This window comes from Lithobates pipiens, unplaced genomic scaffold (genome assembly GCF_037356315.1).
Source record: "Lithobates pipiens isolate NorthernLeopardFrog02 unplaced genomic scaffold, aLitPip1_a1.2 Scaffold_18, whole genome shotgun sequence".
Classification (NCBI taxonomy): Eukaryota; Metazoa; Chordata; class Amphibia; order Anura; family Ranidae; genus Lithobates; species Lithobates pipiens.
The window spans coordinates 510,368,346-510,387,619 of NW_027507758.1; the positions used below are offsets into that span (position 1 = coordinate 510,368,346).

The 19,274-nt window shown below is 43.1% G+C and overlaps 1 long non-coding RNA gene across 1 annotated transcript in view; it reads left to right on the plus strand.

Moving 5' to 3' along the window:
- Positions 1–13,641, plus strand: part of LOC143988835 (uncharacterized) — an 89,595-nt gene extending 75,954 nt beyond the window's left edge. Inside the window, exon 3 of the long non-coding RNA XR_013276924.1 lies at positions 6,560–13,641. This is a non-coding gene — a long non-coding RNA (uncharacterized LOC143988835). The remainder of the gene's footprint in view (positions 1–6,559) is intronic.
- Positions 13,642–19,274: the final 5,633 nt, after the last annotated feature.

Below are 19,274 nucleotides of genomic sequence, written 5' to 3' on the forward strand. Positions count from 1 at the left end.
GGGGGGTATGTACTAATGAGAGGGGTCTGTACCGAGGGAGGGGGATCTGTACTAATGAGAGGGGTCTGTACTGAGGAGGGGTGTCTGTATTGAGTGGGGACTATAGTCTGTGGAGGGGGATAACACCATGTTTTTCTGCACCAGGTGACACCAACCCTAATGACGCCACTGATACAGGCACTAACTCTATGTTACTTGCAAACAACTCTGTCCCTTTTTTTTAGACAAGAAAAAAAAAAAAAACACCAGCCGCCAATGTCCAAAGGGCACCAGAAATGGTCAGATAAGGGCTCAGAGAGAGATGTTATAAGGGTTTATGAAGCCAAAACATTTTTGTTTCAGCTTTGACTGGAGTAAAAAAGGACTAGAACCTCTTGACATGCTTTAAATTTGTCTATATCCAGAAATGTTTCTTCACAGTAAGAGCTTTGAAAATGTGGAATAGCCAGGTGGTGCTGGCCAGCTTAGTAGTTTGCTTTAACCGATTGCCGACCAGCTGTCGCAGTTATACTGCGGCGACATGGCTCCGCTGTGCAAATCGGCGTCATGTTACGTCACTTCCAGGGGCACACGCCCCCCCCGGAGCCGATGCGAGTGCCCGGCATTTGCGATCACCGCCGGACTCCCGTGATCGCTCAGGGCACACCAAGAACCGGGATCTGTGTGTGTAAACACACGGTTTTTGGTTCTCTGGGGGAGAAGAAACAGATTGTCTGTTCAGTATAAACAGCAATCTCTCATCTCCTCTACACAGTCCCCTCCCCCTTCAGTTAGAACACACACTAGGGAACACAATTAACCCCATTAACCCCTAACACTAGGGGTTAACACCATAGTGTTAACCCCTTCCCTGCCAGTGACATTTATACAGTAATCAATGCAACTTTATAGCATATCAATGTATAAATTCCAATGGTCAAACAATGTGTCAAAATTGTCCGACGTGTCCACCATAAGGTTGCAGTCCCAAGAAAAATCGCTGATCACCGCTATTACTAGTAAAAATTCCATAAAACTATGCCCTATTTTGTAGACGCTATGCGCAAACCAATCAATATATGCTTATTGGGATTTTTTTTTTCCATGAACATTTTTATTGAAAGTAACGAGAATACAGCTTACTTGACAGTGTTATAGAAGCAGTTGTTATTACACAGAAAAAAAGGTGAGCATAACATTTATCCAGAACAAAACATCAAGTCATTCATTTGATCGCACGGTGGTTTGAGGCGATAAGTGGGTGGGGATATATATTAAGATGGTTAGCTAATAGGATAAAACCTTTGGGAACGGGTTAGTACGACACAAGCTACGCATCGGTTCCTTCACTCATTCATTTGTAGGCCTTTGAAATGTGTGGGTGTTCCAGTGGCGAGAAGTTTATTGTCTTTCTCACCTCAGTTGTCATAAGGGGTAAAGCCTTTACCTAGCCTATATGAGTCTGGATAGGGTGTCCAGCTTCTAGTTGGGCCTAGTGGTCTTCAGGAAGATCACAAGGGGGGGTTGGCCCTTTTTTTATATATTTTTGGGGGATATTTATTATAGCAAAAAGTAAAAAATATTGTGTTTTCTTCAAAATTGTTGCTCTTTTTTTATTGATAGCATAAAAAATGAAAACCGCAGTGGTGATCAAATACCACTAAATGAAAGCTCTATTTGTGAGAAAAAAAGGACATCAATTTTGTTTGGGTACACCGTTGTACGACCGCGCAATTGTCAGTTAAATCGACGCAGTGCTGAATCGCGAAGGGGGTAAAATCTTCCAGGGCTGAAGAGGTTAAGAAAGACCTGAATTCTTTCCTAGATATACATAATATAACTGGATACTAATATCTATGGGTAAAGTTGATCCAGAGAACATCCTATTGCCTCTTGGGGATCAGGAAGGATTTTTTTCCCCTGCTGGAGCAAATTGGATCATGCTTTATTGGGTGTTTTTTTGCCTTCCTCTGGATCAACTGTGGGTATAGGATTGTATATATATATAAGATTGTATAATTTTTGTCCCCTTCTATTGGTTGAACTGGATGGACTTGTGTCTTTTTTCAACCAGACTAACTATGTAACTATATATACCGCCTAAGAATATGTATGTTTCCAGAACAGAAATAGTTGAGTGGAAATGCTTTCCTAAACTAATCTGGAATTTCACTTAAAAGAAAGGTTACAAAAGTAATGCCTGGCTCATAAAATGATTTGTATTCTGCAGAGCAAATTATTATTATTTTACGTGCTTGTAATAGAAAGCTGCCTATAGCTACAAGCATTAATTAGAGTATGTTAACATTCGTTAATTTGCTGGGGCCTTTATAAATGGGCCCCATAGTGTAAATTACAAGTTACAAAATCCCAGAAGCAAACATTTTAGAATAAATAAGCTAATAAAGCACATCACTTAGCAGATCATTAACATGCTCATTTTGGGGTCCCTTAAGTTCACTAATGTCCTAGTGGCAGGCTCCTGTTGCATGGATGGAAGATGTCTCCTCTAAATAAAATACACACACCTACTTACAATTGCTAATGAGGTATCATTTATTGGAAGCCACTGTAAATGGTTGAAAATAACCTATTAGCCATCTGTATACAAGAGTAATAACAGATATCAACAAGGCTTTTTTTTCAGCAGGAATGCAGGGGAACGCAGTTCCAGCACCTCTGGCACAGAATGTATATAATGTCAGGGGGTGTTGGGTTGTGCTGAAGAGCCTATTTGTTCTGGCTGCTGAGGGATCTGTTGTTGCTGGTGGGGATCTGTTGTTGCTGGGGGGTTATGCTGCTGGGAGGGATCTACTTTAAAGGGTGGGGTCTATTGTTGCTGACTGCTGAAGGGGGTGGAGACGAGGAATGGTGTTCAGAGGTGGGTGGGGGGTGGAGCAAGGGGGTGACTCCAGTGGTGGCCTGCCCTTTATGGGCGCCCCCTAATCCAGCTGCCTGGCCCCTAATCTACATGCAGGGTGCCAAACGCATGGATTCCAATGTTTTTTTTTTGTTTTTTGTTTTTAAAAGCACATCATTAGAGCCGGAGGCTCAAATTGGCTTAAAAAAGGGTGGGATTGGGGCTCAGAGCCCTGCACCCCGAGCCCACCCAGTTGTGGGACATAAGCAAATTAATATTCACTAATGTCTTCCTGTTTCTCTTCCCAGCCATTCCGGCAGCGGGTCCTGAGACCCAATTGGCCAGGAGTCTCAAGACCCGGTTGGCTATGAGTTCTAAACCCTGATTGTCCAGGAGAAGAAGCGTCCACCAGGACTTGGGATGACATGCAGGAGGAAAGCCACCACCTGGATGGGGTAAGTTCTGGGCTGTCGGGCAATGGACAATCGATCGAGCGATGGGGGAAGCAGAAATCAATTGAGCCATCACTCGGGGGGGTATGAGGCTGACTGGGAGGGGGGTGTCTGGCTGGCTGGAGGTCCACAGGCACCAGCCACCACTGTGTGACTCGATAGGGGCAGAGGGGTTACCTGTATCTATTCTCTGAGAAAAAAAGCCTTGAATATCAATCAATATATTTTTTTAAATACATTTGAGCTCTTTTGGAGAATGATTATCTAACAATGATATAAGTGAGGAATTCTGACACAGGACTGTTTAACCTTCCAATATTCCATGTTTTAAGCATGACCTCAAAATGGCCTCTGTCAGCTTTTTATTGTTTAGTGAAGAGGAATAATCAACTTCCGGCCTGTGTAATTATAAAATGTATTGAGGTCAAAATGCAAAAGTGGTAACATAAAAAAAGATAAAGGCACATAGCATCTATTGATGTTTTGGGGACACAAGAGACCCCTTTTCTCAAAGTGATAAGAAGACAGACAAAGGTTTCTGCCACCTTCAGAAAAGGGGCCCCTATGGCTCAAAACATTGGTAGATGCTATATGTCTTTGTATCAATTTTTATTTCTTATTTTTAATAATTGATCATTATTGCATTTTACCAGAGACAGTTAGTACAGTCTTTCTTATCTAGTTTTTAACCACTTCTGCAGTTTGATCTCAATACATTTTTGAGCTATAATGTGATGGCCCGTAAGCTGAGCAACCTATCATTGGGCTTATGGATATGGTGCTGGAAGGATTGAATGTTGTTTTAGATTTGTATTACTGTATGTCTTATTTTAGGACAATTTCTCTTCAATTTCTGCCTGCATAAGGCCTCATGTAGAGAGATATGTTGTCAAATGCCACCCTTTTCACTTGAATGCAGTGTTGCTAAATCTCATGTGTTTGACAGCAAAACACAAAAAAAGGCTGCTTTTGACCTGTTTTGCCTGCAATGCAAATGCATCTCAATAAGTCCTGTATTCTCCAAAAAAACGCAACGCAAAGCAAAGCAAAGCAGGTCAAACGCAGCATCGGAATTGTCGTCCACACAACTGTTTAGATAAATGGAAATCTGGTGACCTGCGATAGATGCGCATTTCCTTTAATGTGTACTTTGCATAACAAGAATTTTAAAAGCACAGTTTACATTGCCACTTTTTAAAACATTTACAATGTATAAATACATTTCCTGCATTATGATTTTTGTAGTAAGATTTTTTTTCCCCAATGCCATGCTGCAAATGTAATTCTTAAAGTAGAACAATAGGCAAAAAATGGGGTTATGCACTATAAATGTCTTGGCTTTGTGCTTGTTTCATTTTGTTCTACCCTACAATGTTAGGCCCATCTTTTGAAATCATGACACGTTGACCCCTTACATAGGATGTGTCTGTAAGGACTACGACACCACATGCTGACAACGGAAAGGGGACATGAACAATACTGTTGTAAGTGCTGATAGACAAACTAGTAGAGAGGGAAGAGCACACCAGACATAGAAAATTACAATTTTCATTGACTTAGATACATTTATTTATTTTCTCTACAAAGACATTTGTAAATGGGTTTATCCTTTCAATTGGCCATGTCATTTGAAGTTGTTACAATATGACTATATATGTTCTTTAAACACTTAAAGAGGAAGTAAAGGCAAAAAAAAAACAAAAAAAAAACACACCCTGTAAGGCAAAGGCATAATGAGCTAGTATGCATAGCATACTAGCTCATTATGAATAATTTACCTGAGAACGAAGCCCCCAAAGCGGTCCTCCGTCTTCCTCTTCGCCGCTGCCATGTATCCCAACTTCCGGGTCTCGCTGCTCTAGCGCTGTGATTTGCCGGAGCCGCGATGACGTCACTCTCGTGCATGCACATGGGAGCCGACACTCGCTGCATATCGGCGCGGCCTGCCCAGTGCGCCTGTGTGCCGCTGTCTACGACACATGTGCCGTAGACAGCGGTGGCTGTCTTCATAGGAGATATTTCTTGGACCTACAGGTAAGCCTAGATTAAGGTCAAAGTGGTTTGTAAGGGTTTACAACCACTTTAAGGACCAAGCCTATTTTTTACACTTGGTGTTTACAAGTTAAAATCAGTATTTTTTTTGCTAGAAAATTACTATTATTTTTTTTAGACACCTAGAGAATAAAATGGTGGTCGTTGCAATACTTTATGTCACACTGTATTTGCGTAGCGATCTTACAAACACAATTTTTTTTTTAAATACACTTTTTTTAATTAAAAAATAATAAAACAGTAAAGTTAGCCCAATTTTTTGAATATTGTGAAAGATAATGTTACTCAACATGTCATGCTTAAAAATTGCTCTCGCTCTAAGGACCTCTTTAATGTGAGATCTGGGGTCAAAAAGACTTCAGATCAAAAAGACTTCCGTTGGGCGGAAGTGACATTTGACATCGCTTCCATCATCGAATGACATTAAGTCAAGTGAAGTGGGGGCCATCATTCCCTCACTCGACTTCCTGCCTCTCAGGGGACAGCATCGGATCATCTCCACCGCTACAGATGGATCCAGTAAGTGGCAGAGACCACTCCTGCCACCGATAAAAGTGAATCCACCATGGAGACCATTTTTATCTTAAAGCGAACCGCCCGCCATTAAAGAAAATACCAGGGTTATGGCAGCTATCTGCTGCCATAACAACGGTATTTAAAGTCAAAGTAGTGACGTAAATCCATGGTCGGCGGTCCAACTCTTTCTCATTATTTGGATAGCTAAGCCACACAAAACATTTAAGATTATGGAAATAAAAAGTTACCTTGATCGGGATACAGCAGATCAAAAAATCAAGTAAGCCATCCGAATTCAGGGGAGGACTGGGACCCCCCAGGCCAATACTAATAAACCCTTTATCCCCTGATGATGTCCCATTGGACGAAACGTACATGGGTGGAATTTTGAGTTTACAGCTGAGACATGCTACTGTAAGTGTTTTTAGCTGTTTCATTTGGTGCTGTAAAGCCCCATACACACTATCAGATTTTCTGCTGATTTTTGTCTTTAGATTTACCAAAACCATGTAGTGCAATTTCCTGCCTGATTGCATACAAATTGAAACTCCTAAGGTTTGATCTCTTATTATATGGTTTTGGTAAATCTGAAAACAAAAATCAGCAGGAAATTGGATAGTGTGTATGGGGCTTATGTATATCCTTTTTAATAAAGCTTTTTAGTACTACACTATGAGAGCCCTCTTTTTGTCCTGTTTAGTTATCGCATTACCGAGTGGCAAGACAAGGACTCCAATGAAGGACTGCTGGAACAAAGCTGTTGTGATCCAGGCTGCAGTGTTAATGAAAAACAGAGGGAGCAATCAATCTATCACTGGGCTTGTTACACACATGCTGTCTGCCTCTGTCCATGAGCTGAATACTTACCTCCAGGTGTTGGGCCTTCTATCCCTGAACACTGCAGATCCAAGACTTTAATGTCACTTTGTCGATTTGTCTGGTGGATAACACTTTGTACTTTATATATAAATGTTTTGATGGACACTTTTTCTGTTTGTACATGGGATTAATAATGTATCCAGTTGTGGAGGCTATTTGATTATTTCAGCCACTATATTTATTTTATGTTGTTTTTTAATTCACATTCTTTCTATCACTAGGTTAGTGCGTGTTGTTCATTGTGGTTGACAAGAATTTGCTTCACTGGACAATGTGATTTACAATAGATTTACATCATAGAACTTTTTGGGGGCTTTTTTTAATAAAGGATTTTTCTGTGTGTTCAATTACCTTATTTTTTGATGAATAAGTAGGGGTACAGTGTAGCCCATAGTCACATGGGGAGGGCCCTTGATTTTAAAGATCCCCATAACCATAGATTCCCACAACCACCAGGCCCGAAATAGGCCCTTGTCTTTATCATTATGAGTCAAGGTGCCTTTCCAGGGTACTCCTGGTGAATGAATGAATGAAATACTTATATAGCGCACAATGCGAACTGAATCGCCTCTAGGTGCTGTGGCGAGCTTTGATCATCTGCTAAAAGAGGAAGGTCTTGAGTTTTTTCCTAAAAGCCAGGTGATTTTCTTCCAGGCGGATGTTGATTGGTAGAGCATTCCATAGCCGAGGCCCTTGGACAGCGAATCTCCGATCACCCTTGGATTTATACCGGGCTTTGGGCACGAGGAGGAGGTTTTTGTTGGCTGATCGAAGACTGCGGTTTGGTGTGTAATGATTTATTTTCTCCATTAGGTATTGCGGAGCTTCTCTATGCACGCATTTGTGGGTGAGGCAAAGGGTCTTGAACATGATCCGATTTTTTACGGTTAGCCAATGTAAGCTTCTTAGTGAAGGAGAAATGGATTCCCAGGGTTTTTTTCCTGTTATCAGCCTTGGCGCCGTGTTTTGGATCAGTTGTAATCGCGCAAGTTGATATTGTGGTAATCCTATGTAAAGCGGGTTTGCGTAGTCCAGTCGTGAATTAATGATTGTTCCAACTACCACTGCTTTGTCATTCTTTGGGATAAAAGGGATGAGTCTGCGAAGCATGCCCAGCAGATGGTGAGATCGACTGACTACAGATCCTATTTGCGCATCCATTGACATTTGTGCGTCTAAAATAACCCCGAGACTCTTCGCTTTGGTCTTTGGGGAGATAGTCTGCCCAAAGACGGTTGGTGGAGACCAGGAGGTTTTGTTTGCGGGCTTATGATTTGGGTGTAAGATAAGAAGCTCTGTCTTTGATTGGTTCAGCTGGAGGGAGTTGGTGGTCATCCAGTCCTCTATTGATTTGAGGCAGTTTTCAAGTTGTTGTTGGTGATCTTTTTTTCCATTGATCCAGAAATAAAGTTGTGTGTCGTCAGCGTAAGAGTGGAAGCAGAGATCTGAGCATCTGATGATTTGAAGGAGTGGGCGAATGTAATTGTTGAAGAGAACGGGTGACAATGGAGAGCCTTGAGGGACTCCGCAGGTGACTGCCCGAGTTTCGGAGAGGAATTTTCCTAGTTTCACTGTCTGTGACCGATTTCCTAGGAAGGACGCGAACCAATGGAGATCTATGTCTTGGACTCTGGCTACTTCTGTGAGGCGGACGAGTAGAGTATTGTGATCTACGGTATCAAACGCTGCACTTAGGTCTAGCAGTACGAGGAGACACGGCTCTCCGTCATCTGCTGCTTCGAGGGCGTCATCCCAAATCTTGAGGAGAGCCGTTTCTGTTCCATGACCCGGGCGGAAGCCTGATTGCAGCGGGTCCAGGAGTTTGTGAGTATCCAGGTGAAGTTGTAGCTGATGTACTACAGCTTTCTCCATGATCTTAGAAATGGTGTTGAGGCTTGTAATCGGCCTACGGTTGTTTGGATCCTGAGGGTCCAGGTTTGGTTTCTTGAGTAGAGGTTTGACGATGCCTTGTTTGAGGATGCTGGGAACAATCCCTTCGTGGAATGATTGGTTTATGAGGTGGGTTATGGTTGGAGCCACGATGTCGGAGCATTCTTTCAGTAGTTTTGTGGGGATGATGTCAATAGGTGAGGTACTGTCACGCAGTTTATTAATGATGTTTTTTGCGGTGTCTACGGTAATTGGGGATAGTGAAAATTTTGGCGGTTGCGGTATGTTGGTGCGGACATCCTCTCTATGTATTTGCTGGCTGAGGTTGGATGTTTTCTTCTGACAAATTGTTTCCCTGATGGTTTTGACTTTATCGATGAAAAAATCCGACAGTTTGTCACAGTAATCCTGGGATTCGCTTTCTGGGGGTTCTAGGCACACCGGATTCATTGATTGATTAACCAGTTTAAACAGTTCCCGTGGTTGGTTTGCGGCCGTTGAGATTGTATATGAGAAGTGGTCCTTTTTGGCTTTGAAGATTGCTTTCTGATAATTCTCTGTCAGACCCTTGTAGTTAAATAGGTTTTCCTCGGTGGGATTTCTTCTCCATGTTCTTTCCGCTCTTCTGCGTTCTTGCTTTAGTACGGAGAGGGAGCTATTAAACCATCCAGCATTTTTCTTCCTGATGAGAACCCTGCGTTTTGGTGCTACCGAGTCTGCTGATTGCAGTAATGCCTTGTTCAGGGAGTTGAGTGTTTCCTCCATAGAGTGGTTTAAAGTTATTGTAGATATTTTTTTGGACAGAGTGGTTTTGAAGGCTTCGGAGTACAGTTTTTTATGCGATCTGGTCCAGTGCGTTGTTACAGGTTTCCGTTTTGCGTTGGTGATGTTGGTAGTGATTTTGAATTTGATGGCGTGGTGATCCGTCCATGGAAGAGTTATGTTGTCGAGTATGTTGACGTCGATGTTCTGTTTGAAAATGAGGTCCAGGGTGTGTCCTGACCCATGCGTGGGAGTCTTTATCAGTTGCTGTAGACCCAGTTCTTCTAGTTGATTGATGCAGGCAGTCGCGATGGGGTCTTTAGGCTCGTTTGCCCAAAGGTTGAAATCTCCGAGTGCCAGGAAACTTTTGAATTTTAGGGTGTGCATTGCAAAGGATTCCGTGAGGGGTGAAAGAAGATTGGCCTTTGGTCCCGGTGGTACCCTTCCATGTTGAGGGCATGTGACCTGGTAAAGTTCAGGAATGTGAAGGGGGTGGGTGCAATGCTTCCATCGCCAATGTTTTTATAAAAAGAAATAAGGGCCAAGAGCTGTCATTTAAACAGCAATTTCTTCTCTTTGTAAATGTGTAAATGTCGGTTTTGCTGTAGTAGGTTGTATACATCAGATGTGCCATTCCAAAGACAAGTTCAGGGCATCCCCCAGGTATGTTAAGAATTTCACATTTTTAATGTAGCCCTTTAAGCTTTAATATAAAACCCCTGCTCCCTGCCAAACAGAATACTTTTTTTGCATTGGATCGCAGCACAAACAGGTCCCTGCACCGCTGACCCCCACTTTCTAGGTGTTGGTCCTTTTCCCCTCGAACCTTCTCCACCGTGCCTCCTCCACCACTGTCATCGGTGCACAGCGCAGAGCAGGAGGCAACACAGCTCAGGATGGGGGGCGGGAAAAGGAGCTGGCCAAATTAACTTTTTAAGTTAACCCAGAGGTGATTGGTTGCTAGAACACAGGGCATGTTAATATGAAAAGTCACTCTGGCAGCTCCTCTGACCCCCACCCCTTCTTCCCTCTGTCAGAAACCATGAATCAGACTGAGACAGAAGTACAGTATATCTCCCAGAGGAAGTCACGAGATGTGACAAAACCGGTAGGAGGAGTCTGTCTGACTGATGCACAAGGAATTAGGAAGTGCTGTGGAGAAAATAGAAGAGGGGAAACGCCATACACCAGGACTGCAGACAGGAATACAGGTGACCATTTCACCCCTTCACCTCAACACAGTTTAATGTGATTTTTAAATATATTTAATGTGAGTGTAATATGATGAGTTTTTAGTTGCCATTAAATCTTTATAAACAGAATTACACTATTGCACGCCTCTATTACTCCCTGTATGCATATGAGGTGATCTTTGGAAATAAAATTTGTGGCCTTATTGATCAGCGTTCTTACCAGGAGGTGGAGTGAATATGTGATCTGTGCTTACCATTAACCAGCCATTATATGGATGATGACCATCTAAGCTGTTATCATTTACTACAGGCTTGTTTTTAAAGCCCTTAAGGTGAGGGCACATCTGAAGGGGGAGAGTGCACACTGCTTGAAGACACCATTTGTTTCACCTTTTTCTTTGATATGTTTATGGACTTTTTCTTGCTTATCAATATTGAGGACTGTGTATATACACACTGAGCACTTGCACTTTATTCATCTTGACCAGAGACAAGAAGTTACGAATAAACTTCCGATAATAGTTGGCAAAGCCAAGAAAACACTACAGAGGACGTAAAACCCATGGGTCGGGGCATATGTAGGGCTGCTGAAAGTTTCTATGGGTCCATCGAAAAACCAGCAGTGGAAATGACATAACCCAGGAATTTAACCTGTTCACGATGGAATTCGCACTTTTCCAATTTACAATAGAGATTGTTCTCTCTCAGTTTCTGAAGTACACAACAGACATCTGTGTGGTGGCTCTCCAGTGACTTGGAAAATATGAGGATATCATTGAGATAAACCACCACACATAACTGCAACAAATCTCAGAGAACATCGTTAATAAATTCCCGGAAAACTGCTGGGGCGTTACAAAGGCCAAAAGGCATTACGAGGTACTCTGGTATTAAATGCAGTTTTCCACTCATCGCCCTCCTTAATCCTGATGAGATTGTATGCCCCTCTCAAATCAAGCTTTGTGAAAACCATTGCTCCCTTGAGGTGGTTAAATAACACCAAAATCAACAGCATCGGATAGGCATTCTTAATCGTGAAACAATTGAAACCCCTATAATTAATACAAGGTCTCAGTTCACCACTCTTCTTCTTCACAAAGAAGAAACCAGCACCAGCAGGAGACGACGATTTGTGAATGAAACCTTGAGAAAGTGCATCTGGAACATACTTCTCCATGGCCCCATCCTCCAAGACCGACAAAGGGTAAACCCAGCCACAAGGGAAAATGGCACCAGGTTGAAGAACAATTGCGCAACTATATGACTGGTGTGGAGGTAAACTACCGGCTTGACCTTTGTTAGACATCGCTAAGATCGCGGACCCCCTCGGGAGGGAGAAGAGTGAAGAACTGCAAAGGACCTTGGCTACCTTCTGGAACCATGTCTTACTGCATTGTGGCGACCAGGAGAGAACCTCAGCATGGAGCCAGTCAAAAGAGGGGTTGTGCCTCTGTAACCAAGGATAACCAATAATCAGCAGAAACTTAGGCGAGGAAATAACTTGGAATTGGATTTTCTCATCGTGAAGAGCCCCTACGGCCATGGACAGCAGAACAGTCTCATGATTCACATGGGCAGGCTGTAGAGGTCTCTTGTCAAGAGCCTCAATGGCAAGTGGAGTCTCACGCAGATACAGCCAAATCAAGTGCTTCATACAAAGGCAGCATCAATGAACAGGCATGTGGACTAGGCCCAGGTCTCTTTTTGCTTCCTGGATCCGCTCATGTGAACACCATCCCGTTGCTGTAAGAAGGGGATTGCAGCCTACCACATGGTGTACCACATTCCAACCCAGATTAGAGGGGCCTGGCTCTGTTTGCTGTTCATCTGACATGCATCCAGTACCACTCTGGTCACCTGCCAGTCGGTGTGTGACAAGCTTCACATTGGGAGATTGAGACAGTGGATCCGCTGCACCAGTGTCGCCACTCGAGTTCCTGTCCAGAAGACATCGGAGCGATCTGGCCATTGGTGAGAGGGCAAAACTCTAAACATTTACCCATTCTTTGTCACAGTTACATTGAGACACTTTGCACAGGCATTTTTACCTTAGGAATACTTTGTTAAATCTACTTTGAACACTGTGCAGAGACAACTTGAGCTCTCCTCATTTCAAGAAACCTATTACTTGCTACCACACTTTATTAGATAAACGTTAATGAGCTCCTTCATGCCGGTGAAGACAATCATATCTGTAACGGAGACATTACTGTCATTGCTGCTTTAAAGGCCCATTATAGCACTCAGTTTAAGTCAGACCTCTCATTACATTTAAGCCCCATACACACTATCAGATTTTCTGCTGATTTTTTCCTTCAAAATTAGCAAAACCATATAATATGAGGTCAAACCTTAGGAGTTTCAATGTGTATGCAATCAGGTAGGCCCTTGCACTACATGGTTTTCGTAAATCTGAAGAAAAAAATCTACAGAAAATCTGAAGCCCCGTACACACGAGAGGACTTATGTCTGACAGACTTCCGAAGGAGTTCCGTCGGAGTTCTGCTGGAATTCCGACGGAGTTCTGACGGACTTTTCGGCTGAGTGGACTTGGCCACACACAATCACACTAAACTCCGACGGATTCGAACGTGATGACGTACGACTGGATTCGAATAAGGAAGTTCATAGCCAGTAGCCAATAGCTGCCCTAGCGTCAGTTTTAGTCCGTCGGAATAGCATACACACGAGCAAATTTTTTGAAGGGACCGGGTCCGGCGGAGTTCCTTCGGAAAAATTTGAAGCATGTTCCATATTCTAAAGTCCTTCGGACTTTGGCGAATCAAAAGTCCGTTGCAGCCCACACACGATCGAATAGTCTGACGGACTCAGTCCGTCGGACTTTGGATGTTGAAAAGTCCGCTCGTGTGTACGGGGCTTGATAGTGTGTACGGGGCTTTAACGTTTAATTGTTTGGCCTGGGGTACCCCTTTAGTATTAGTAATATCGACAAGTACTCAATGTTTGAAGAAGTTATTTACGGATTATCTGTCACTGATTGTATTGAATGCTGTCATTTGCATAATTGTTTGAGCATTATTAAAATCACTTTAACCAATCCTGGTTGTTTGTCTGGGATCTGGCTGACTAATACCATTTTGAGTTCTTACTGCATAAGTAGATTGAAAGAAACATTAATACATGAACAGTGTCAGTGTGTCCTTACTGTGGTATTATATTAATCACATTTCCAGGTGTACCAGAGAGACTGAGGCCATTCCGGGGGTTGAGAGGCAGAGTAACGGACTGAACCAATTTAAGTAGCTCATTTGGGGGTATCGCTACACAGGTATTTTAAAAATCTGAATTCCCAGCCCCCCAGTGTGCTCCCTTTTCACCAAAGTAGAAAAATGGAAGTTCCCCTTGGGATTTGGACTTTACTGGCACTTACATAAATGTAACAACTTAATATCCTTCAACAAACGCATTTCAGAGTCTGCTATAAGCACTTCTTCCTCAGGGGTAGATAGAATATAACTCTACAAAGATAAGTACAAACAGTCAGTACTTAAATATATATTAACCATAATCTGCTATACATGTATCTATTACATTTTTAAACTTACAATTGCAACAGTTGGATGCTTGGAAACACTCCATTAAATTAAAAACAGAAAAGCACAACGTGGAGACCACCATCCCTTTGGAAACCAGAAAATAGATATTGGTTGAAAAGATGAATATCGATAATCCAAATATAGTCGGAAGCCTTAAGACGGAAAATTCCTGGGTGTGAGACAGAATCAGACCTACTGAGGCCCGCAGATGGAATCCTAAAATTCAAGTAGAAAAAGTATGTATATTGAACATAGATAATATGCTAAGTTTTTTCTAAGTGTTTGTGGTACACTAGACATACCTTGGTTTTGGCTCGGAGGGGAGGGGATGGGATGGACATAGTCCTTCTAGGTGGAATCCAGGGAAGGCACCAGTGGGTTAAAAATATGAATGTGTATATAAACAAGATTGTCATCATGCGTATTTAATTGCATATAGCTTATATTGGATCAACCTGGTTCAATACAAAGATTATACAGATAGAGTTGGAAATTGTGGTGTTACACTAACCTGGGTTATGTGTTTACAAATGCAAAGAGTGGCCATAATCTGAGATACACATAAACTTATCAGGGCCCTGGGACCAGCTGTCTTTCCCTAACCCAGCATATAACAAAGCGTATTGGTTTTCCATAAGATGCAATGCAAAATCTGTCCACTAGTTGGCAGTGCTTTAATATCACCACTAATACAAATTTTTTTTTTTTATTTGACCGGTGTGGGTTTTTCTTCCCGGACCGCCCAACACGGCCAATGTCCAATGCGATATGGCACTGTGACGCTTTAACTGACAATTGCACAGTTGTTCCATGCTGTACACAAACAAAATTGACGTCCTTTTTTTTTACCACAAATAGAGCTTTCTTTCGGTGGTATTTGATCATCTCTGTGGAATTTATTTTTTGCACTATAAACAAAAAAAGAGCGTACATTTTGAAAAAAAAAACTAAATATTTTGTACGTTTTGCTATAGTAAATATCTCTAATTTTTTTAACAAAAAGCTAATTTTTTTCTCAGTTTAGGCCGATATGTATTCTTCTACATATTTTTGGTAATAAAAGTCGCAATAAGCGTATATTGATTGGTTTGCGCAAAAGTTATAGCGTCTATAAAATAGGGGATAGGTTTATGACATTTTTATTATTATTTTTTTTCTTTAGTAGTAATGGCGGTGATCTGCAAATTTTATCGTGACTGCGACATTATGGCGCACACATCAAACACTTTTGACACATTTTCGGGACAATTGACAATTAGACAGCGATCAGTGCTATAAAACTGCACTGATTACTGTATAAATGTCACTGGCAGGGAAGGGGTTAACATTAGAGGTGATCAAGGAGTTAACTGTGTTACCTGATTGTGTGTTCTAACTGTAGGGGAGGGGACTGACTATAGGAGATGACAGCTTGTGGTTCCTAGCTATTAGGAACTCACAATCTGCATCTCTTCTCAGGACAGAACAGGGATTTGTGTGTTTACACACACACGTCCCTGTACTGCCACTCGTGCCAGTAATCGCTCGTGGCCAGCGAACACCATCGGAAACGTGTGTGCCCGCGCCTGCTGCACTGCGGCGGTGCCAATGCTCCGCTGGCCGCGAGTGCGCCTGCTGTCCCGCTTAAAGGGGCCTACATGCCAGCCTACCGCAGTATAATGACAGTATAAATAGAAGCAGTGCAGCACAAAAATGAACAACAACAGAAACAGAAAATAAAAAGTCCATAAGAGCACCATCAAGTGTCCATCAGGGTGATCCTATCAGTAGGCAGGCCAGGTGAAACTTTCAAACAAGTGATATCCTCCACCAGTTGTAAATGCAAGCAGCTCACCTCACTGAATGGACCCCTGAAAAACAGTTGGGTCAAACAAGCAGCCCCCTATATTCGGATTATTAATGTCCATCTTTTCAATCATTATCTATTTTGTGGTTTCCAAAGGGATGGTGGCCTCCCAGGACCACGTTGTGTCTTTCTGTTTTTAATTTAATGAAGTGTTTTCAAGCATCCAACTGTTGCAATTGTAAGTTTAAAAAATGTAATAGATACATGTATAGCAGATTATGGTTAAAATATATATAAGTATTGACTGTTTGTACTTATCTTTGTAGAGTTATCATATCCTATCTACCCCGTTGAAGTAGAACCTATAGTAAACGCGTCGTGAGAAGGATATTTCCTACATACCATCTAATTGTACCAATTGTATCACCAGTGGTGGTTGTAATGTATACTCCATGTAACACATTTTTAACTGTGTACCTTTAATAAATAAATAAATATATATATAAATATATATATTTTCTACTCTAAGTTGTTACGTTTATGTAAGTGCCGGTAAGGTCTAAATCCCAAGGGGAACTTCCTTTTTTCTGTTCACATATAGGATGCTGGCACTGTGAAGCAATCACTGTTATTCTCTATTTATTCCTTTTCACTAAAGCCCTCCAACAGGGTTCCTAAAAAAATATTGTAAAATATGATGAAACATAAAATTGTAAAAAATAAAAACTACTGACACCATTCACTTCCCTACTGACATGAGCTCTGTCATTTCTGTTTCAATATGTTTATTGAAAATTTGAATAAACAGGAATAAACAAGAGAATACAATCTGCTCCTAGTGCGCCCTCGCAGGGGCTACAAAGTATGAATATGAAACCAAAGGGCCAACCATCACATAATACTTATAATAAACACAAGAAAAGGAGGGAAAATGAGTAGGGGATGGTATCGAGACTGGCTCCGGAACCAGGCAACTCGTTCCCTTGTCGTTTGCGGAGGGCAAGCCCTTCTCCCACACTACCCCCTTCTACGGGGGGCAGCAGTCTTTGTTAGCAATGGGAGAGATTACAAAGAAGAGTGAAGAGAGATAGGGAACAAAAGAAGAAAAGGTACAGAGAAAAGAGGGGGAAGAAAGGAGGGGGAACGTTCGGGTGTGGGTGCCTCGCCAAGAGGGGTTAGACCAAGCCCAGGCATGCAGCTTGGAGCGCGGGGAACTCATAGGAGATCCACGGCTCACAGATTTTTAGAAATTTAGCATGAGAATCATGAACAATACTGGACATACGTTCCTGAAGTAACATTGCAGTCATGCGGGTTTTAACCCCTTGAAAATCTACCCGTTGGGACTTCCAGGCTTGGGCAATGGTCCACTTGGCCACTATAAATAAATAAGTAGCCAAATTCTGTTGAGGGCCCCGCAAACCAGGTACCGGGCAATGTAGGAGAGCTAGCTTAGCGTTCCTTCGGATCGTTAGGTGGAAAAGTGTCTGCAGCAAACCAAAAATCCTAGACCAGAACCCCACCAGCCTTGGGCAAGCCCACCATGTATGCATAACATCACCTCGCTGTCCACAGTTGCGGAAGCATCTGTCCGTACTCCCAGGGAAAGCCCGAGCTGTGCGGGCAGGTACCCAATACCATCGGAGCATTACTTTATATGCAGCCTCTAGGGTATTTGTGTTGAATGAGCATTTGGTGATTGTTTTCCAGACCCTGCTCCAGTCCTCTGGGTCTACTGGGGCCTGAAGGTCATTTTGCCATTGAGTCATATAAGAGAGGGGTGCTGATGGCGGGCGACTATTCAGGGAGGCATAAATGGCCGAAATAAGGCCTGGGGACCCTGGGGAGTGTTGGCATGAATGTTCAAAAAAACTTTTTTGGAAAGGGTAGGTGGACATGCGGCGCAACGTTGCAATCCAGTGCTTTAATTGGATAAAGTGATAATGCTCGTTAGCCGGCGCCCCTTTTGTTTCCCGGATACTCTCCCAGGAGGGGAATAAGCGTGAGGAAAGAAAATTTTGGACTCGTGGGTAGCCATGTGAGGACCACCAGGAAAATGCCTGGGGCTCCTCCAGACCCGGGGGGAAAAGAGGGTTATGGGTGATGGGGAGTAGGGGTAGAAAGGGGGACATCAGATTGCTGGAAAAGAGAACTTTGTCTCACACCTTCAGACCATGTAGCAGCATGGGGCTTAGGGAGGGAGGGCGCAGATTTCTGGGGAGCCAGAGGAGTGCCTGAAGTGCACAAGGGTCACAGCCAGGCACCTCCAGGAGAACCCACAGAGGAACATCCGTGGTTGCATGGAGCATAGTCAACAGAGCGATCTGGGCCGCTGTGTAGTATTTAGAGATATTGGGGACCCCCAAGCCTCCCCGGAGCCTATGGGTATAAAGGGTCGCTCTAGGTACCCTGGGGCGTTTGCGCGCCCATATAAATTGGAGGATCCTATTCTGCAGGAGTCGAAGAAAAAAAGTGGGTACCCGGACAGGCAAAGTACGAAAATAATAAAGGACTTTAGGGAGGATCGTCATCTTCGCCGCCGAGATCCTGCCTACCCATGAGAGTGTGGGGAATTGCCAGGCTTGCATAAGGGTGGACACCGTTCGCAACAGGGGATAATAATTGGCCGAGTAAAGGGAAGAATAAGACGGCGTCAATTTGACACCTAAATAATCAATCAAGTGGGATGCCCAACGGTATGGAAAATGGTCCTGAAGGCGCTGCACTAGTTCCAGAGGGAGGGTAACATTCATCGCTATGGTCTTGGAGAGGTTAATTTGAAGACTCGAAAAGGCAGAAAATCGGTCTAATACTAGTTGCAGGTTGGGCAGGGAGATAAGTGGGTTTGACAGGGTCAAAAGGGCATCGTCCGCAAAGAGGTTCACTTTGTATTGAGTGCCCGCGTAAGGGATTCCCGAGATATCACCATTGGCCCTGATCGCCGCCGCCAGCGGCTCCAATGCCAGGATAAATAGTGCCGGGGACAGGGGGCATCCCTGTCTAGTCCCCCGGAGTATCGGGAAAGGTTCAGAAAGGAAGCCCGCATATTTTACCGACGCCGACAGTGCGGAATAGAGGGCCTGGATCCATTGTAGAAAATGTGGTCCAAATCCCCATTTGGTCAGAACAAAGTAGAGGTAGTCCCAGGAGAGCGAATCAAACGCTTTATAAATATCTAGGGAGAGCAAAAGTCCTGGTATTTTACGCTGACGAAGTATATGAAGGAGATGGACCACCTTGCGGACATTGTCCCCCACCTGGCGACCGGGCACAAAGCCCACCTGATCCCTGTGAATGATGGCCTGAAGATATCTGTTGACTCGCGTGCTCAGAACCTTTCCCAGAACC